Consider the following 23,333-nt stretch of genomic DNA (forward strand, 5'->3'; position numbering starts at 1 on the left):
TATAAACATCCCCATTTTGGAGTTACATCTTTATTTCATTGCACAATGTAACTGCAATAAAACGCAGATGGGATGAACAGTAACGTGTGCATCTCAAAATGATACGTTGAAATGCATTTGTTTTGCCATTTCGCGCACGACGAATCCTTTCATTGCACGCGAAGCGCACGAACGAGTCGAGTGCAATGCATAAACCTGCGCATATGACCTCAGTGTGGTTGTTTTTGCCGAAGACAGATCTCGTTTTAATATTCCATAGACGTAGGGTGTCCGTATGCCTCAAATTCTAACCAACTTTCTAAAAATAGACCGTCTTGACGTCATGCAGCCTATCACGGATTAGTCTAGCGGGAGGGGTCTGCGTGCGCGGCCATTTCGCTAACAAACACACCACAGAGGATCATCAAAGCGTTATGAATGGGACCGATTCTATATTGAGAAGCCGAAACACCGTGCCCGCTTACACAGACAGAAAGAGAACACAGAAACTTGTGTAAATGAAATGAAAATAGATGACGTTATTTGTCGGGTTGCGGGGGTGGGATAAAAACCTAGTGACAGAATGCTATCGGCCAATCAGCACTCTGCCTGCGATAGTCTGCTGATAGCTCGTCCAATCGGAGTCGGATGTTGACGTAGCGTCACAAAACCACCGACCAATAGCAACCTCACAGAGGCGGGTCACACTGAAACAGGAGTTCCCTCTAACAGTGGATTGAGGATTAATGGAGGGATCTGACTAGAATTATGCGAATTACATAGTGAAGAAGAGCGAATCGTTTTCATCAACACAAGTAAACGGCAACGGTGCCGAAAATTTACGGGCAAATTTCCGTCTTGCTGCAGGAATCGCGAACGCACTTGTGCCGCTGAAGAAGACAGTTGAGGACCTCGCGAGTAAGAGGATAGGGAAAAGAAGACGGACTCTCCCTGCTGTTTCAACGGACTGGATCCGACCCAGCAGAGCTGAGAGACGATACCGAACCAGAAGCGTTGCCATCAGACAGCCACTGTTAGCTAGCTAGCTAGCGCTCGCTCGCTAGCTAGCTAACCAACTGACCAGCGACTAACAACCTCCAGACCTTATTTCCAGCAGCGGATCTTTGGGAAACTATCTATGATCTGACAGAAGGCAGCGATCGAGAGAGTTATGACCAGAGATAGCTAGTGCAACAGCCTCAGAAATCGTATGATCAGTAAGAGGACGAGGTCTGAAAACGGTTGGCATCACGAAAAGTAGCTTTGAAGGATCGAATATACCTGGCCTGCAATCATGGGCAACGCGCCCACCGCCAAGAACAAGGGCAATGAGATGGAAAGCGGTAAGTGTTTGTGTTTACTTCAATCATACACACCAAGGCTGTGCTTCAAAACCTTGGGAGCTGATTTCCAAGCATCCATATTGAAAATGCTGTCAATGCATGCCATGTTTTGAGGCACGCCATTATTGCTTGAATGTCTGACTTGGCTTCACATCAAGGTACAGTATGTATCCGCCTGTGTTATCTAATAAAGGCCTCGTGCTGTCCAGTTCCATCTCTTATCAGTTTCACGGACTGCTGTAAGATACTACATTTGAATGTAAACGTCAAACCCTGGGCGTGATCATGGTGATCATGATGATCGTGATACTGGAAATCAAACAAATCCCAAAACACTGTATTTTTTACATTCAGAATGGGCACTTCTTAATGCCTATTAAATAACCTCCCAACAGAAATGTCTGCCTTCCGGTTTTATAGGTACCAGTAGGTCTATAGATATTTGTGCCTAAATTAGAGGACTGTAAGTGTAGCATGTTTGTTATATTGTGAGGAAAAAAAGCTAAATATAAAAAAATGGGTCTGTGTCTATGAGAAATGGCTGCTTATTGTGAAGTGTTTTAAAGGACTCTTTTGTGTAAACACTTGAGATTGTCAGGAAGTTCTGGTGAATACCCACCATTTGATGGTATTGCACAAGCCAATAATAATTTTAAGGACACCTTTGTTGGTTGTGATGCTTGCCAAAAGTGTTTAATATGTGTATTACTGGTTGACAGATATATCGGTGCATATAGTAGTTGCTTTTTGGAACTTTCGGTCATCGTCAAAAATGAATGCAGATAGTTTTTATTTTTTTATTATGTTTCATCAGTTTCCGGAACTGAAGGGTTCTTCAGTATAACTGCAGCCTCTAGAGATGAAATAAAAGCAATCACTGACTCCCCTTTTGTTCCACGTGACTACTACTGTTGATGAAATATTGCTCATACAGTATTATATTAATCTGTTTATTGCAGGCTTTTTTTTGTTTATAGCTAAATGTCCTGCATGCACCAAATATTATTTTTTCTGGTTATTATTGGGATCTTGGTTGAACAACAAGCTTCATCTGAGATTGTATTAATTGTGGACTCTTGTTGCCACTGTCTGTACCCGTCACAGGAAGGAAACACTTGGCTATGTTTTTAACTTTCAATACATCAATGTTTTTATAAACTATCAGCTGATTAATCAGTTATTTGCATTTCCCACCACATTAGTTATTGGTATCGGCAAATTCCACTATCAGGTGACCTCTTATGTGTGTATTGTGTTAAAACCTGATTAAATGTGGGCTTGTCAATTTTCTTAGAGTAGTTCACCCAGCAATGAAAGCTCTCATTTACACCCACATGCTATTTCAAACCTGTTTGATTGTCTTTCTTCTGTTGAACTCGAAAGGAGATGTTTTGGAGAATGTTCTGGATGCTCTTTTCCATACAATGAAAGGGAATGGGGACTGTGGCTGTCTATAGTGAAATGTGAAACACTGACACCAGTGGCCAATTCAGTAAGTGTTGTTGGTGCATGGGCTTGTGTGAGCTCCATTTTCTGGGTGTAATGTCCACGGAGGGGTGTCAAAAGCGAGTTGTGAAACAGGTTGTTTTCAGCTGGTCAAGTCATTTTTATTTGTATAGCACCTTTAACAAAACACATGGTTTCAAAGCAGCTTTATAGAAAATTATGCATTAACAGAAAATGAAACCGGAATATCTATAATGTCTAAGTTTATGTTCAGACTGCAGGCAAATCAGATTTTTTCTCAAATCAGATCTTTTCAGGCAGACTGTCCGCACTATTAATTGCAAGTGATCAAATCAGATTTGCGTGTTCACACATAACCAACCTATCTGCATGGGTTGCTTTGGTAATGACGTAGGCGTACCCAGAGCCATATAGAGAGAGAGTTGCGACAACGGAAGTTCTGAATGCTTGATCATCACGTGATTCACGTAAACTTCAGATAGTTCCAGGAAGTGCTTTGGCGGGCATTTCAAACTGTTAGAGTAGAGTGACAGAACTGCGATTTCTGGTAATTAGTAGTCAATAAATCCATTTATTTTATATATTTATGTAACACACCGATGTATGTATGTAGCATGAGTATGTTGTTACAGCGATGTTGTTTTTTTAAAGATCAAATCAGCTACTTATTTCAGGCTAGGGTTTCTGTTGCCTTTTTATGTTACCTCATGTTCATTGTTTTCACTAATCTCATGGTAACTAATGTCATATTTATGACTTTTCAGATACAGGCTGGTGACAGGTGATTTCCAGCTCGCACCGCACAATGGGTCAATGAACTATTAACTATTAGCAGCAGTTACGTAAATGTAAAATTTAGTGAAATGAAGCTTATTGTTTACAATTCTTACAATTCTATATATAGTAATATAATTATTTATGTATTATAAATATTATATATCTAATGTATAATTCTTACAATACTTATTCATATACACAATATATTCAGCTTTAAAACAACTTAGCATACTCGTATATAAACTGCCGTTCAAAAGTAATGAGGCTGAAAATTCAGCTTGGCATCACAGGAGTAAATGACATTTTAAAATACATTAAAATAGAAAACAGTTATTTTAAATTGTAATAATATATTACGATATTACTTTTTTTTTTTAGTACGATGGACAATTAATAGGGTGTTCGTTACTAACTTTATCCAGCTCCAATCCTTGCCTAATCTGTTAGTTATCCGATAACATCCCTTATCTCCTAATTTAATGAGTAATACTCAACTATAAGGTTTTAATTTACAAGTTATTTTTATTTAGACGTACTGATAATGTACAGAATAAGATAATATTATTCTTTAAACGTCTCACCTTTTAAAAGTGCGTCGCAAACGGTTTGTTCTGCTTAATCTCTACGGCGCGGCATGTGTTTGCTGCTACTTCCGGGAACTATTGAGAGGCTCCACGAGCCGCCATTGCTGTAAAAAAAACGTTCCATTGGAGTCAATGGAGTTGTCGCAACTCTCTCTCTATATGGCTCTGGGCGTACCCACGTGACGATGCTTTCAAAACAGATGCGGGAAAAATGGAGGTGCATCATCTCGCTCTCCAAATAAGCGCCCTGTCCTGTCGCGGTGCAGAAATCCTCCATCGCTCAAGAAAAACTGAGCTCGGAGACTAGTAAATATTATGATGTTCCATGCTGCAGTCACGACCGGTTTCGCTGTGCAGCGAGGGGTGCGGTGTTTTCCGCAAAGTACTGAGTGGTGGGAACATGTATTCCTTGGGAACTTTGACGATGACAGGTGGCATGCACATTTTTGAATGAGCAAGGGTACATTGCCGTTATGAATGCGTCCGGCATATCCTTCACCGATAAAAAAAAAAAATATATATATATATATATATAATTATGTAATCGTTGTTAAGAGTGGCGTAAAAAGACCATTTGACATCCGATTTAAGAAGTCAGAGTGTCTGGACTGAGATGCATCTGAAAAAATCGGATTTATAGTTTGATAAAATACGATTGTGACTTGTGTTTAAAAACAAGTTATTAAATAATAATTGTATTTATAACCTCAGTGAGCAATCCAAAGGTGACTTTGGCAAGGAACACAAAACTCTATAAGATGTTGGTTAGTGGAGAAAAATAACCTTGGGATAAACCAGGCTCACTGTGGGGGCCAGTTCCCCTCTGGCTAACATCATGAATATAATGCCAAGATTACTTATGTATAGTGCAAGTCACGGTTTAAAATTATTAAACTAAGTAAGTGTTAAGGATCAGTGTTTAAGTAAAGATTTTATATGAACTGTAAGATTAATGACTAATATCTTTTGAAGGGCATCAAGGATTAACTGGAGAAGTTCACATTGATGAATTGTCCTTGTTAGTTGGCTGATAAAGGGTTTTGTTGGCAATTAAATGATTGTCTATGTGTTCCGTTTCAAGAGTGTAGTCCATCAATAGACAAAGAGATAAATGATGCGGTGCATCGCAGTTCAACCTGGCCAGTAATTTCGTTGAGGTTTATCTAAGTCCAAGGTTCAGGCAATAGCATATAAAATTTCCAATATCTATGCTTGGAGTTGGCATCAGTTCATCCTCTGAAGTCCATCGTAATGGCAACGGCTGCTATAAGTCATCATCACTCAGCGACACGTAGCAGTGGAGTCCAACACGAAGCAGGAATGGAGCTGGATCTGGTGACCTCAGGATAGGAGTCCCTAGTTTGAGAAGGGAAACAAATAGAATAATATTATCATAGATGCCATTCAATTGACTGCAGAGTTATAGATCACGATCAATGTTTCTGGTTTCAGCAGACCAAACTAATGCGGCCTAATTGTAAGTTGATGTAGAAATTAGGTGTATGCCTGGCTTAATAGAGGAGTCTTTAGTTTAGACTTTAACTGAGTGAGTGTGTCTGCATCCCGAACAGTGTTTGGGAGACTATTCCATAGTATGGCTGAAAGGATTAGTCAACGTTATCGACAACGTCGACAATGAACATTTTTGTCGCAAATTTTTTTTATTGTCGAAAAGTAGTTTGAACTTATTTAATGAGATCATATGAAACTCTAATGATGCGGAGAGGAAGAATTGCACAAATCACAGTCCAGATGCACTCTAAACTTTCACAACTTCAGGTGATGTACATCACAAAGTACAAGGGAATTGTACAAAAATGTATGCATAGATAGATAGATTATAACGCGATGGCTCGTGATTATTGAATCATAATATGTTGTATAATACATAATATATAACTATTAACAGGCCAGAATTTTGCGATCGTAATGAACGTGATGAAACATAGTGTAAAGGGAACAAGGGCAAGGAGGCGGCGAGAACCGGCTTGACCAATATAAATAATATTTTAAAGAAAAACTTAAACAAAATACACAAACACACACACACACACAATGGTCATCTGCCCGTAAACAATCTCTCTCTGTCGCACCACCATCCGCAATCAGCCTTTATCACTGTTGGAGGCTTAATTAGCCTGATAAGGGACCGGGTGTGCAGAATCACCACCCGGCCCTCCCTCCGTCCTGTCACAATCCTCCCTCGTTCTCTCAGGCTGGGGAGCCCCCGGCATGACGTGCATCCCCCCTTACTTCCATACTTCCTGTAACAGTACCCCCCCCAAAAAACACTGTAAAACTTAAAAGAGAGGGAAAAGTCCAAAGCAGAGCGGCAGTGAGAGAGAGAGATGAAACACTTACCCGCCAGTTTTCAGATATGGCGTAGTTTGGTCCTCAGCCACACCTCCACCCTCTAACGGACGACAGCCGCGCCTCCCAGGGGGGATCGGAGGCAGTCCTCTAGCCCCTGGCGGACGGAATGCCCTGCCGCGTTCTCGGGAACAGAAGAACATTCTCCGATAACAATTTTTTCTTCTGTAGTATAGCTGCTAAAGAAAATGTACGTTGTTTTAAAGAAGTTTTAGATATTTATATTGGAAAACAAGCCAATCAAAAGCATATTTTGTTGCAGTGTATAATGGGGCAAAAGCTACCCTCTCTCACCTTTCTGTTCACTTCAATACATCTTTAACTCACAAAAAACTAAATCTATTATTATTAATTAAGCTGCCTATTGCCAATTTTCTTCACGATAAGAAATGCACAGCATGTGCGCTTGAGGGATGAGCGTCCCGTGACAGAGTGTGTATCAGCCGGATGCAGTTTCAATCTCTCCCACTTCGATTGGGACATTCGCACAACTCACAGAAGAGACGCCAACCACACAGAGAAATGCCAGTTTCTGAGTTTGTAGTAATTTACAGGATCTGCTTCCTAATTATTTGATCTTTAATAAAACTATAATGCATTAATTATAACTGCATTAAAGATGTAACGCCGGGGTGTTTCCTTTTAAAGAGAAAAAGTTGAGAAAAACAAAAAACAAGCATATCCACGTGCTCTGTACACTATACTCATTTATGCACACCAGTTTAAATGATGGCATGTCCCTTACCTCAGCTAGCATTGTCTTTCTCAGATGACAAGTTTGTTGTTTACAGAAGTGTCGCAGGGATTACGTTGCTACGGAGACGCTACTTTCTGACAAGCTGCACATATACGGGAGTACACTGCTTATCCAGTACATTTAAAAAGGAACCCAGCTTTCTCACATTAAGCCACATTCTCACAACAACCCGCTCTTCTGGTGTCCATCTGAACGTACTGCCAGAACCATTTGCTCAACAAATGTGATCAACTTGTGTCCACACTCAACAGCGTCACCCAGTGCATTCTGTTATAACTGCCAGTTTTAGTATGTGTGTTCAGGATTTAACATGCATCTGACTGTATATATGGCCAGCAAAGCAAAATTCTAATAGTTTTTTTACAATTCGAATAATTATTGTAGAAAGAATTTTCGAATACTCGTTCACATCCCTACTTTCATTATTAGTGATGATAGGTAATGTCTTTTGAGAGTACTAAGCAACAAGAAACATTTAAAAACTTTCCAAATTTGTGAAGAGAAGTTGAATGTCTCATAATTTCTTTTAATTACATGTTACATTATCAGTTACGGATATCAGAGACCCCAGTCATTGAACTAATTTAAATTGACCAAGAAAACTCTTGGACCTAAACATAAACAAGTCCTTTTAATACTTTCTGCTATCAAAGCAACTGCAAGCTTTTTTTCTCTCTTCCAAATACATGTTTTTAATGTTTATTACACCTCCCGCTTATTTACATGGCAAACTCGTCAAATCGCCCCTCTGTGATGCTTTCTGCAACTCTTGTCATGTGGAGGTTGATGATGCCGCTTGACGCTGGCGTTGAACGGAGCGCTGATTCCTCGACTCATCTCATGTGAAATGCGCTTCACAATGATGAAAGAACATGATTCAAACTCAAAATTATTATTATTTGCCTATTATTGTGGTCTTTTCTGATAAAATCCATGCTCAGCAGTTTAAATAGACTACTGTAGGAAAATGATACTGTAGATCTGCTTTGTGTTTATAATTCTTCATGCCATGCAAGTTTTAATAAAGAAGATAAGGAAGGATGTTATTGAAATTCACTATTATTGTTTTCTTTTTGGATGAAAAATAATGCTCAGGCTGAAGGAAAACTATAGATCTGCTTTGTTCTTTTAATGCTTAAACACTATAAAGTCTTTTGGTAGATTTCAGTCATGAACAATGAAAATGATTCACTGACTCACTCACAGCACATAAGACGCTCATTTGTCGCCACCTAGTGACATTTTCAGAATGGGTCACTGAAGTAATACGTTAATAAAATTTAACGCATTTGTGAAACAGAAGCAAGGCTCACCAAAATACTCTTTATTTTGCAGCTAATTCTGCACAGCTGTAAACTTGAATAAACTTAAATCACTAAAATAGCTGGAATTGATGCTTTTAGCTTATTCTTTAAAAATAATATCCCCAGAAAAACTTTTCGTGGACCAGTGATTGTCTTACCTTTTTTGCCCATCATGAGTTTTCATCCCTGTAATTTGTTATGGCATTGCAAGAACAAATCTACAAATTAGAAAAGAAGCAAATTTGTTGTTTTTCCATTACCCATTTAGCGCTCTTGCCACCTGTGACCTTATAGTAAACTAAGACAGACAGAAAACATGGAAAAGTTTTTGAAAAGGAAGAATATTGACAATGGTTAGCCTATGTGGGATAGTGGTGTGCCATAGAATTTTTGGTCGTAAAAAGTGTGCCGTGGCAGAAAAAAGGCTGGGAAACACTGATCTACTGTGCAGTATTGTTTAAGTATTTGACCAAAAAAAGATAGAAAGAAACTCCAATTTGAGGTTTTGGATTGTCCTGTGAAGACCAGTATAGAAGCTCTTCATTTAATAAAAATTTCACAACGGTATGTAGAAAAGAGATTCTACAAATTAATTTGATTAGACAGGTTTTTTTAAATGATAAAATGTAATTAAACTTTAAAACTCATAATTCGGAGGAAATTACAAGAAAACACAGAATTTAGAAAATATTTAAATTTAATTTGGGGAAACATAAAACTGATTTCATAGGGCCCTAAAATTAAAGTCTTATTTTCTGAAAATATCCAAATATGCTATGTGACAGTACTACGTTGCACCAAGTTTGACTTCAAACTCCATTGGTTATTGCCACCTATGACTAAGCGTTTTGCACCAACCTTAACTGTGCAGAAGTCCGAATGATATTGGAAAGCGAAAATAGTGCATGTGTTGTATGAACTATTTTTATGGTTATTAAATTCAAGCTTTTTATCTTTTTGGAGCTTAATCACTGTCCATTTTCATGGTATGGTAAGCAGCGGCATGCACATTCATTTACAAACGTTGTTTTATTTTCAAAGAAAATGTCAAACCGGTTCGAAACTAAATGTGGGTGAGTAAATGATCGGCAATTTCATTCTTGGGTGAACTATCGCTTTAAACTTTGCAAGAAAACCATGTCAGTGCTGTTGTTTGGAAAAGTAATCTCTTGTAGGACTGAAACATGATGATGTGGCTTATTTAAATTGTATGCTTACGATGGCAAAAATGTCGCTATTATTACTGAAAAATACGTAAATTGCAGGAAGAGTGAGAACAATAACTCTGTCACTTTCAACTTGGCATTTGTTCTTCTGACAGTTCATTGGCAGTTGAAACCATGAACTGCAATTAAACCATGATAAGGTCACCGGCTGTCTTCATCTCATAGCTGCTGTTCTCTTCTTTGATATCAGTTGAATCCATCGCTCAACAAATCAAATGTATCTCCAAGTGAATAGCCCGATGTCCTTGCCTGTTTTAACTTCATAGCACTGCGATGACTGCATATCATAAATTGAAGCATGTTCCGTCAGCAGCTGAGAAAAGGGGCCCTATTTCAGGAGCCACAGTGGGTTTCATGAGAAAAGAATCTATGACCCAGAGGGTCAGACCAGCAAGCCAGGGCCTAATTGTTTTTATGATGGGGAAGTGAGCTCTGAGGAGAAGAAACATAAACACAGTCCTGCTATAAGTCTTCAGAGAGCACTTGGGAATGTTTGTGATGAAGAGGCGGGGTCATATGATGCATCCTGTGTGATCCGACCAGCCTGGAGTGTTGTTGCTGAGCAGTCTCTTGAACATCATGTGATGACTGCTGTTATGAACAAGACCACTTTGTATGTGGCCTCCCATCTCCATCGTCAGGCGATAATATCACTTCACCTTCTCTCTCTCTCTCTGTTTGGAAAGTTTGCTTTGCTTCTGCTGCCTTGATTCTGATTCCTTCATTTCATAAGCGCTAAAGCCTGCCATTCCTAAACTCTGAAAAATCTTAAGCTATAACTAATCAAAAACCTGAAGGAGCGTAATAGGTTAGTTGTCATGACATGTCCTGTAGTGTGACATGCTGAATGCTGAACATTGGTGTGTCATTCTGTCAACTCAAGCAAAAGTTTGCAACTCAAAATGTCATTTTTGATAAATAATCAGTTTATAGTAAAATGCATGCATCATGGTGATTATGATGAAAGCCAAATGCCATGGATCAATATTTACTAGTAATCCAGTGTTTTGTGTTGGTGGGTCAAAATGAAAATGTTTGCCTATGATTTTGGAACAAACCTACAGGTCGAAAATATTATCTTAGAAAGGTGGCAGCATCATTGTTTTATTTTTATAGGGAGTGGGAAGGTCTATTACTAAAATCAGTTGACTTCAGTGCCCCATGTTTAATTATGTCACTTTATATGATAAATAAATATAAAATGGAAAATGCCTATAACTCCAGAAGTATTATATCTTTCTTTTTATCCTTTTAGATTATGGTTCCGACCATAGCGCCATCTCTTATCAGACATTTTTGCATTGGCATTTGCATGTTTACCTTCCCCCTGTGGTGCTACCGGAAGCACGTTGTGTCTGCAGTGTGGAAAACCCAGGTTCGCATCCCACATTGAAACCAAGAAGTAATTGCATTCACATAATCAGTGACTATGCGTGATTTGGAGGTTGCATTTTTCCATCTAACATTACATTTTTACTCCACTTTTGGTTAGGTTTGGGGGTTCAGTTTAAAAAAAAATAAATCCATTTCTCCTCACTTTATTACTGCGTACAGCTGAAAACAGCTTGCTTTTGGCGCCCCTCCGTGGACATCTCTCCCTGAAAATGGAGCTCACACATGCTGATGCGCCCATCAACACTAACCTAAGCTTGAAGAAACACACTTTATTATATTTTTAAGAACAGATGACAGAAAAGCCGTCTATGCGCATGTCTGACACGCTGTTTTTACGGAGGCGTGCAGTCTCATGGAACACTTGCATGTCAAGGGTTCTCACTCTTTCTTTGCTTCGGTTTCCTGAAATTTTGTTTTGCAAGAACAGTATCATCTATAAGTGCTGCAAATGACCTCAGACCATCTCGGCTCAGGAGGTGCTCTGTGTTCAGTTCGCTTTATTTCCACAGAGCAGTTCATTGTGTGCGCAACTCTACAAAAACGCAATAACACGTTCACCTCAAACCATGATTTATATTTCTGTGATTATATCATCATTATTGTTATTATGTTTACATTTATTATTGTTTTTAGATCTTTATTTGTATTAGTAATTTTCCACCTGTTGTCATAGATGGATACTTAAATAACGGTAAATGGAAAGGTGGTTATATATTATTTGTTTCCTTCATTTTTTTTACCACTTAGTTATTTTAATTACTTTTTCATTTCGTTTGAAGTGCAATTTGAATTTGGAAATGTCATTGTTTAAGTTTTTAATTTTTTAAATCAATTAATTTTCAATGCAAAATCACAAAAGCAAGAATATTCACGATCCCTCAGCCGGAGGGTTGACCATGTAATGGGATATTGTAATGTTTTTTTATTATTTTATTTTTTTATATACATTGGGTACGGAAAGTATTCAGACCCCCTTACATTTTTCACTCTTTGTTATATTGCAGCCATTTGCTAAAATCATTTAAGTTCATTTTTTTCCTCATTATTGTACACACAGCACCCCATATTGACAGAAAAACACAGAATTGTTGACATTTTTGCACATTTATTAAAAAAGGAAAACTGAAATATCACATGGTCCTAAGTATTCAGACCCTTTGTTCAGTATTTAGTAGAAGCACCCTTTTGATCTAATACAGCCATGAGTCTTTTTGGGAAAGATGCAACAAGTTTTTCACATCTGGATTTGGGTATCCTCTGCCATTCCTCCTTGCAGATCCTCTCCAGTTCTGTCAGGTTGGATGGTAACCGTTGGTGGACAGCCATTTTCAGGTCTCTCCAGAGATGCTCAATTGGGTTTAAGTCAGGGCTCTAGCTGGGCCATTCAAGAACAGTCACGGAGTTGTTGTGAAGCCACTCCTTCGTTATTTAGCAGTGTGCTTAGGGTCATTGTCTTGTTGGAAGGTGAACCTTCAGCCCAGTCTGAGGTCCAGAGCACTCTGGAGAAGGTTTTCGTCCAGGATATCCCTGTACTTGGCCGCATTCATCTTTCCCTCGATTGCAACCAGTCGTCCTGTCCCTGCAGCTGAAAAACACCCCCACAGCATGATGCTGCCACCACCATGCTTCACTGTTGAGACTATTGGACAGGTGATGAGCAGTGCCTGGTTTTCTCCACACATACCGCTTAGAATTAAGGCCAAAAAGTTCTATCTTGGTCTCCTCAGACCAGAGAATCTTATTTATCACCATCTTGGAGTCCTTCAGGTGTTTTTTAGCAAACTCCATGCGGGCTTTCGTGTGTCTTGCACTGAGGAGAGGCTTCCGTCGGGCCACTCTGCCATAAACCCCTGACTGGTGGATGGCTGCAGTGATGGTTGACTTAATACAACTTTCTCCCATCTCCCGACTGCATCTCTGGAGCTCAGCCACAGTGATCTTTGGGTTCTTCTTTATCTCTCTCACCAAGGCTATTCTCCCCCGATAGCTCAGTTTTGCCGGGCGGCCAGCTCTAGGAAGGGTTCTGGTTGTCCCAAACACCTTCCATTTAAGGATTATGGAGGCCACTGTGCTCTTATGAACCTTAAGGCCAGCAGAAATTTTTTTGTAACCTTAGCCAGATCTGTGCCTTGCCACAATTCTGTCTCTGAGCTCTTCAGGCAGTTCCTTTGACCTCATGATTCTCATTTGCTCTGACATGCACTGTGAGCTGTAAGGTCTTATTTAGACAGGTGTGTGGCTTTCCTAATCAAGTCCAATCAGTATAATCAAACACAGCTGGACTCAATTGAAGGTGTAGAACCATCTCAAGGATGATCAGAAGAAATGGACAGCACCTGAGTTAAATATATGAGTGTCACAGCAAAGGGTCTGAATACTTAGGACCATGTGATATTTCAGTTTTCCTTTTTTAATAAATGTGCAAAAATGTCAACAATTCTGTGTTTTTCTGTCAATATGGGGTGCTGTGTGTACAATAACGAGAAAAAAAAAATGAACTTAAATGATTTTAGCAAATGGCTGCAATATAACAAAGAGTGAAAAATTTAAGGGGGTCTGAATACTTTCCGTACCCACTGTAAATATGAAAATATTGTGAACATATATTTCTTGCATATTGCCAAGCCCTTGGAGGGAACAAAACAAATGTTTTCACATACATTAAAAGTATGAAAGCTAATAAAACATTAAACCCACAACAACCCACAATAAATGATGTAATTGCCCAGACAACTAAATACCCGACCGGTAGCCCACGATGGAGAGAATGCACGGATGAAATGGGTTCGTTGCCAAAGAGATGTTGCCCTTCACAACTGCTGAAAAGCCATCTTTCAAAAAGTTGAACAACACACATTTGAATTGCACTTCATTGTTTTCAGTTTCATTTCAAATTTTTGTTAAAATAAATGACAAATAAAGTTCAGAGTTTGAAATCAAACTGCCTTGCATTATTGTGTAGGCTATTGCTTAAAGATATTACCCCATAGTACCACTTAGCATCCAACCAGTTAGTCGGTTTGAATGTGAACACCTTCGTGGAAAGCAGTGTTTCCCACAGGATTTTGTGAGACAGTGGTGAGTGAACCGTGGACCCTCTGGGAGAGTCCAGCGGCATGCTTCCCCAGAAATGTTTTTTTTAATTTTTTTTATATACATATTAAAGTTAAATGCATCATTCTGGTGCACTTTGAGTTCAAAATTAGGGGATAAATTTATGAAGAACTTTGTGTTCTTGTATAACATGTTGTGCTTTAGTAGTAATTTAATCATAAACACATTGATTGTGTAGATATGAATGGTGATGATGGCAAAAAAGTCACACCCACAAAGCATAAACGAGACAGAGTTTAATGCAGTTCACAAAACACAAAATCGACTAGGGCATACATTTGAGCCAGGGCTCGACATTAAGCGTTGACATGTGCTTGTCCTCTGAACAAGTAAATTGGTCATTCACTTGTCCGCGTAAACAAGTTGTCCGGAGAGAATAAAAGGACGTTGAAGTTACATGCCAAAGTAACATGTCAAAGTAACATTTTTATATATTTTTTTAAATTATAACCAATGCCCAACCTAATAGTGTACCTATGCAATTATCAGCGACAGAAATGTAAACGGCACTGTGTAGCGGAGGAGAAATTCACTGATTACCAATATGGTGGCCAATATAGTAAAATTGAGCTGGAATGAGAACAGACCTTTTCTATGTGGATTGTGCACCGATTTTGCACCAATGTGACTATTCAGTGGTACTCCTGAAGGCTGCTTTTTTATCATGAATATTTTACATTATTATTATACATTGCCAACAAATTCTAGAAATGAACACTGAGGAAATAAATAAAAATACAATAAATAGCTAAACAAATATCAGTACTGTATGTTAAGTATCAGTCAGTTGCGGACCATTAAAATAAAGAATAAATTAAAATTATAGCTAAATAAAAATCAGTACTGAATGTTTAGTATCAGTCAAATGCTTACCATTTAAATAAATAATAATTCAAATAAAATAAATGGCTAAATAAACATCAGTACTGTTTAGTATCAGTCAGATGCTGACTATTTTAATACTGCCTGTCAATTAGTGGCAGGTTGTAAAACAAGAAGTATTTACACCTGCCGAGTCAGTAGATAAACAGTGGCAGCGGTGTTACACCATATTCTGCTATACAAGTTCAGGGGAAACTTTCAACGGTGGAAAACCAGACTTTTAAATATTACATTTTATAAATGCAATGACTGATTGTTCTGTTGAAGGGGTACCAAATTGTGAATCCTGAACAAAACTGTTTGGTGAATACATGTTTACACATTTGCTTTCAGTTGACAAGGTATGAAAGTAGCTACATGATTAGCTTGTTGTCACGGAGATTAAAAGATGTACGTTGTTTATTTACTTTCCAGCATTGTGTCTCACCAACTAGGTAACAACGTATCATGAAATCAACACTCACCAGACACAATCCACCACCACACCGTTGTCTGCTGAGCTGTGAAAAGATGCTGCTCACCTTTCAATCTGCTACATTACTGACTACACTGACAATCTATAGCTGGCTACCAGTAAACAGATGTGATAAACATGAGTGACATGGTTGTCAGGGATAGGGTTAATGTAAAATTAGTTATATTGAAAAGGGAAAATGATGGGGTCATTGTTTATTAACTTTCCAGTATGTAATTCACAAACTAATAGTCTTTAGGCACTAATAATGACACACTAGACAGTAGCAGGTCTATTAGCTTACATTTACACTAACAAGTCCAACATTTTAATACAAATCTGCTTTTTTCTTAACTGTTTACATTAATTTTAGACATCAGTCTCCGTGTTTACATTAACACCTGTCGCGAATTATAAAATGTACTTTCAACAGCAGAATAAGAATATGAAGTTTCTAATAAGTGAAACAGACCTAGGCTATCACAAATATATCTGGTTATTTTTTAATTGTATCCCTTTTTCTCCCCAAATTTGGAATGCCCAATTCCCACTACTTGCTAGATCCTCATGGTGGCGCTGTTACTTACCTCAATCCGGGTGGTGGATTGCAGGTCTCAGTTGCCTCAGCTTCAATACGTACATCTTATCACGTGGCTCACTTTGCATGACACCGCAGAGACTTGCAGCATGTGGAAGCTCATGCTACTCTCCGCAATCCATGTACAACTTACCACGCACCCTATTGAGAGCGATAACCACTAATCGTATGGATAGCTAAGAGGGTCAGAATTCACATGTTTTGTATCGCCGTAATGAGCTTTGAAACACCGTTTTCTAAACGCTGTGTGCCGTCACACGTGAAGTTAATTTGCCTCAGATAACTAAATTGGCACATTCATTTGCTCATCTACATAACTCCTCCTCTATTGCGTTTGAGGTATCTACAGGAAGTCGGAGGACTCAAATCATTACTGGCAATGATGACAACGACGAGCTTTGTTTCACAGTGCAAACGCATATTAAATGCACCTGACTTTTGTTGTCAGATAATCCAGGACCTGACGTCCTTCTGTCATCATGAAATGGGTAAGAGATTGTGTCTCTGCTGTCCAAAATGATTTATTCAACTACTCACATGGAATTTGACTCAACAGCTAGGTGGCTAACTAAGCTGACTATTGGTGTTCACAAACTTTGCAAGCTAAACGTAGCAAATTCTTTCAAAAACGTGAAAAAAAACCCCCACAAAAACATTCTTAGTGATTCAAACTCCTGACAAGTTGTGTGTGTTGCAGGTATTGGAAAAGCATTGATGTACTCATTCTCATAAAAATGTTTACATTTATATTTACATTTTCAGAATTGATACCATACATAGGAGTCTGGTGTGGGCAAGGGGGGTGGGGGCTTATAAATGCTCAGGTTGCAGATGAAATGGGATAAGAGTTTTACAATATAGCAAAATCTCTATCCATTAACACCTTGTCACCGCCAAACATTATGACCACCTGCCTATTATGCTGTTGGTCCTCCGCGTGTCATCAAAATGGCACCGACCCACCAGGGAACGGACTCTACAAGACCCCTGAAGGTGTCCTGTGGTATCTGCGTGGCACCAAGACATTAGCAGTAGATCCTTCATGTCCTGTAAGTTGTGAGGTGGAGCCTTCGTGAATCGGACTTGTTGGTCCAGCACATCCCACAGATGCTCAATCAGATTGAGATTTGGGAAATTTGAAGGCCAGGGCAACACCTGGAACCCTTCATCATGTTCCTCAAACCATTCCCGAACAGTGTTTGCAGTGTGGCAGGGCACATATCCTGCTGAGAGGCCACTGCCATCAGTGAATACCATTGCCATGGAGGGGTGTTCCTGGTCTACAGCAATGTTGAGGTAGGTGGCACGTATCAAATTGATGTCCATGTGAATTGCCAGGCCAATTGTTTCCCAGAAGAACATTGCCCAGAGCATCACACTCCACTGGCTTGTCGTCTTCCCACAGTGCATTCTGGGTCCATCACTTACCCAGGTAAATGACACACACGGCCGTCCACATGATGTAAAAGAAAACTGGACTCATCGGACCAGGCCACCCTCTTGCACTGCTCCAAAGTCCAGTTCCGACGCTCACGTGCCCATTGTAGGCACTTTCGACGGTGGACAGGTGTCATTATGGGCAATCTGACTGTCTGCAGCCCCAAATGCAGCAGGGTGTGTTGCACTGTGTGTTGATACATTCCTCCTGTAACCATCATTACAAATTTCTGTGACTTGTGCCACAGTAGACCTTCTGTCGGTTCAAACTAGACAGGATAGCCTTCGTTGCCCTCATGCATCGATGAGCCCAACACCCTTTCGCCAGGTTGTGGTTTGTCCCTCCTCAGACCACTGTCGGTAGGTAATCACCATTGCTGACTGGGAGCACCCCAAAACCCGTTTTAGAGATGCTCTGTCCCAGTCGTCTGGCCATAACAATTTGGTGCTTGTCAAAGTCGCTCAGTTTTTGGTGATTTACAGGTCAACAAACAACACAAACAACCGGATTGCACATTTCATGCACTGATATTCATAAAATGGGAAAAACAGATAAAATGAATGATGCTCATCGCCTGTCTCTTGCTATTCGGAACAATGCGCATACAAGATTCTTGATTGATTTCTTAAGCAGCAAACCCTGCTATTTGTGTCACTGTACTATCACCTGTGGTGAAGAAATGAGAAGATCACAACTACACTGTCACAGAAGCAGATATTATGTAGCCATCCTGGATTAGCAACCGGTAGTTGTTGTTTTGTAATAGGCTAATGATTGATTCATTCTATTTTAATACTACTACGAAATGAAAATTACTAAATAAAAATGATGAACAGTTCTTTACAGATACAATTTTTTTTTTCATATCTGTTAATGTAATAGTGTTTTTATCTAATGTGACTTGTTTGAAAACAGTTGTTAATAAACTGAAAGGGGGAAAAAGTTAGTTTTGTAATCAAATGGTGAATCCAGTGAAGATTCACATCTCTACAATATAGTTCTGCAAGTTCTCTGCCATACATTTTGTGCACAGCTTCATCTAAAGAAGCAGGCCTCTCTCAAAGCTTGAATCAGGCGTTGCTGGTGTCTGTGAAACAGATATGTGTGAAATAGATCTCAGTGGCCTGCTGCTGCTAGAATCTATGTGTGAAGAGTGGTTTTCTATTTGCATGTGACTGCATGTCATTTGAATATGCCTGATACATTTGTTCGCAAAAATGGAGTGCCTCTTTTTCTGCTGTGGGCTTCAGTACTCCAGCCCCTGGTGGGTATGAGGGACTTCATGGCATCCTTCACATCCCTATCAACTCCATCGCACGTCGAATGCCCTGATCCCCCGAGACAGGTGCAGGGTTGCATCAGAGTCCACAGGCCGGCAGGGTCATTTTTGACTGTCTCCACAGACAAGAGAGGATGACATGGCAGCCGCTGCTGCGGTTCAGATCAAGGTATGGCAGTAAGGGTCAAGGCTAAAGTGTCCAGTGGAAGAAACAAAGTCCCTGAGTGCTGAAGGAAGCCCAGAGGAGGAAACAGTGTGTGTGTGAGTCCAGCACAGGAAGGCAAGGAAATGGAGAAGATCCAGCGCTGCCTGCCATAAGTCCCAGTAAAAAGTCAAAAAAGAAGAGTTGCTCAAGAAGTGACTCTAACTTCTGTTTCATAGAAAGGGTTTGAAAACTAAGCCATACCAAGTCGAGTGCCTCTACACCACTCTTGCTTTCTCAGCTGTCTATGTAGAATCTACCATGCCAGTGCTGCAAAGGTTGGCAGAGAAGATGTTCCTGTGGGCCGGTCCCTGTCTCTGAGACATTAGCAGTGGGGAGGGCAGCTACTACCAATCCCATGATGAGTCAGAGGCCTCTTCTTGGAGTGATTGACTGACCTGAGGCATGATGTGGGTTTAGGCTGCTGGCACAGTGAGTGTTTGGACATTGCAGTGAAACCTACGTATCTAAATGTCTCACCTCCCCGTTTGATCTATAACAAAGTGCTGGCAGTTCTTTGAAGTTGACCAGACTCTGGTTGTGTGTGCTCAATGTTCCGATCTCCGTTTGGAATTTTTCACCTTGGATTATGGATGGTGATGGACTGATATATCTAGGGCTGGATATTGATGCTCATCCCTAGATGTATGAATCGATTTGATTCCAATTTTGATAGTTTAATTTAATTCTTCATGCCCTTTGAGCATCTTTTTTTTTTTTTTTCTCTCAGTATTGTATAATAATGATAATAACTGTTTGCATGTCTCATGTGGACTTGTTCATCCTAATTCCTTATGCATTATGGTGCTTCTTTCTGTCACTTGTTTCCCTGCATGGTGTGATGTAATCTATTCTGTATTGTACTGAATTACTGTAAATTTCTTTGCAGATATTTGGCCTCATATCAAAAGCTTCCTGAATGTTGGAAAAACTGAAATGTAATAATAGTGATTTTACATGTTGAGCACAAGGGTTTGTCTAAGTAGCACAAAATGTGAATGTGAATTTACACGTTTTTTTTGTTTGTTTGATTTATATGCACATACGTATTGTACCTAGTGTATACATGTATACTGTACTGCACTAAACTGTAATATAATGTACCATGGCTTTGATAAACATCATGTGAATATGTCTTTTAGATGCTTTGTCAATGACAGTATGCTCTGTGCATCTGCGGTTGAAAAAAAAAAAGTCTTGTAGTAAGCTACTTTTGGCCTGTAGCTTGTAGTGTAATGCTACCTTTTCTGAAGTGTAGTTTTTAGTTTGGCTGAACTAATTTTTCTGTTGAGTAGTTGGCAGCTTAGCTAACATGGTATATTGGTATATGAAGATCATGATTTAATCAGATAATTTGGAAAATGTTAGATGTATGCGTGGCCTATTAACAGAAGTGGACATTCCACCTAACATCAGTTCCAAAATCTACAGACTGCCTGGATGGATTAATTATTTCTGTAAAAAATACAATTGTCAATTTTAACCAGAAAGGTTTAAAAAATAAATAAATAAATAATGTCTTACGCTATTTTTATCTGTTTCAATTGCTGTCATTATATTGCATGTACTGTATCAGTGTTGTATTGGCTATTGACCATCCTAGGTTCTAGATATCAATATTTGCATCGGTCCTTGAAAACACAGTATTGGATGGCCACGTAATTATGAATATTTTTATAATACTGTATGTTTAATAAATTTTTGTTTACCAAAAGTGTATTGTCAAAGAAATAAATGAAAGAAAGCTAAGAAAATAAGGTTTAGATTGGCACCTCTTGATGGACTTCTTGCATTGATGTTGTACTGCCAAGACACACACGCGCACACCCTGGGTACAAAGCTCTTTTTTTTTTTTATTTGTCTCCTTATGTTTGTGCTTTTGCCTGACATTGGCTGCGTCATACAGGAGTTCCAGGAAGCGGGCAGTCTGTCTCCCTGGAGACTTGTCGGTGTATCCAGCTTTATTGGGGGTCCCAGTGTTCTACTGTCTCTGTTGTTCTTGCCTGAATCTGAATTATACACTAATGCTTAAAGTATCACCTGTTCAAATAGTTATAGTAGTCAAATAACTGTAATGATGAACTCAAGCCTTTTGAAAGTTTGCTGACTGTCTTACATGCATTTTATTTGCGATTTGATGCTTTGTAATGTTTTTATAGCATCAGTTAGCTCTCTGGATGGGATGATATAGTGAATTTCAATTATATCGCTAACCCAAAACTTTTGAAACATATCGAAGCAGAAATCGACAAACCCGTCAAACATCATAATCTCTCAGTCACTTGATTATACCCCTACTGCACTTTTTTGCTACACTGTTTACAGAGTTCACACAAGGTCCTTGAAGTGCTTAAAGGCTGAAGGGCTTGAATTTAGCTCTTAAAAATGTAAGTACTGGAATACCTGCAAAATCGCCTTGTTTTGTTGAAATGTGATTAAGATTAAAACAGAAAATTTCTTCCGTGTAATGTGTGTCAATCCAAGATGAGATCCCTCACTCCACTTTTATTGAATAATGTGTCTTTTAACATCAATTTCTGTTCTTTACAGTCACATAAAAAGTTAAAAATAAATATGAATTTTAATCACAAATAGCACAGGTGCACTAAAAAAAACTAGACTTCTATCTTGTTAATAAATGAACAGCAACACCTGTGCAAGTCTTTGAGATGCATGTTAAACTCTAAAAGTGACAGTACTATAATAGTGCTTCTTATACAAATTATTGTAAACATGAATTCAAACATTGACAGCTCATATAATTATTATATACAGTATGCAGTGTTTTTCCTGCATAGAGAATTATTGGCGGCTGCCTCCATAAAATTTCGTGCCGCCTACGGCTGTCTACAAAACTCGGGTGGTTGTCATCGTGGAAAACACTAACATAGTTGGCATTTTTAATCATTGAGGCCCCTGTAGTAAGCATATTTTATCATTTTCTCATGTTTCTACTAAAACTATAGTAATACAGGAAAACCAAAACTATGGTAATAATAAATCATTCTACCAAAAAAAAAAAAAAAAGAATATGTTCAAAACACCATGGTGATATTTTTTAAAACCAAGACTGCATTAAAAAAAATGCCTTTTAAAAAAAAAAGTAACCATGGTTTCATAACCATAGCAACTGTTTTTAATAACATTGGTACCACAAAGTAACCATGGTGTTAAACTGGCGTAACCATATTTTTTTGGCTGAATTATTGATTTTTATAACCACAGTTTTGTTTTTACTATGATTTTTCTACCAAATTTAATGGCTAAAATAATATTTTATTGTAAATTATGTTGTAAAATGTAAATTAAAATGTAAATGTTATTTTTAAATAATTTAATTAATTTAAAATGTAAATTACTGCAGTAAAACCATGGTAACGTTTGTGGTTTGAGTGGTTTTGCTACAAATTCCAAAGATTAACTTGGTTACTGTAGTAAAACTATGGTTCATTTTGAAAAGGATGGATAAAGCCATTGCAAGAGCCCAAAATGTTAGCGACAGCACACAAAACATATTGTTAGTGAATGCAAAACCATTTCAGATAGTAAATTCCATCCCTGTCCTCTAAGGGGCTCCATATATGGGTGAGTAAATGAGAATGTTAATTGTAGGTGAACTAACCCTTTTACAGTTTTTGGTAGACTCTACAGCATTTTTCTTCCCCTCAGTCAAATTTTCCCTTCTTTCTGGCACTTTTTAGGGCACTGCTTTTAAAATCCCACCAGGGCATTTGGATGTTAACTTTAAATAGCTCCTACCTTTACAAGCTCTGTGTTCACAGATTCAGCTTGCGGGAGCATGCCAAGTATCTGAGATCTGGAAAGAGATTATATGTGTACTGTAGTCTTGAGGAAATGAGGTCAGGGAGGAGAGAGAGAGAGAGAGAGAGAGAGAGAGAGAGAGAGACTTACCAAAAGTGTCACTGTCCCTTGAGTCTCCACCTGGACAGGGTGGCTGTATCTGGCTCAATCTTGAAATCCATCTGTCTCTGATTTTTCCTGTGGCTCTTCCTCACTCTCACTGTGCCAAAGGAGTTATTCCCTTAAAGAGGCTGAAATGCCAGGCCTGGGGCTGCGTGCTGCTTTTGGTTATGTGTGTGCTTTTGCAGACCAGTGGGCTCTTGAGTGAGCCTACAGTCGACGCGCCCCTAGCCGACCCCCTTT

At 39.0% G+C, this 23,333-nt stretch overlaps 1 long non-coding RNA gene across 1 annotated transcript; it reads right to left on the minus strand.

Moving 5' to 3' along the window:
- Positions 1-2,471: 2,471 nt before the first annotated feature.
- Positions 2,472-23,270, minus strand: LOC127647755 (uncharacterized). The gene is made up of 4 exons (XR_007971094.1): positions 23,082-23,270; positions 22,929-22,986; positions 6,512-6,696; positions 2,472-5,506 (listed from the first exon to the last, which is right to left on the minus strand). It is a non-coding gene; the product is annotated as an uncharacterized LOC127647755 (long non-coding RNA).
- Positions 23,271-23,333: the final 63 nt, after the last annotated feature.

Source organism: Xyrauchen texanus, chromosome 8, assembly GCF_025860055.1.
Source record: "Xyrauchen texanus isolate HMW12.3.18 chromosome 8, RBS_HiC_50CHRs, whole genome shotgun sequence".
Classification (NCBI taxonomy): domain Eukaryota; kingdom Metazoa; phylum Chordata; class Actinopteri; order Cypriniformes; family Catostomidae; genus Xyrauchen; species Xyrauchen texanus.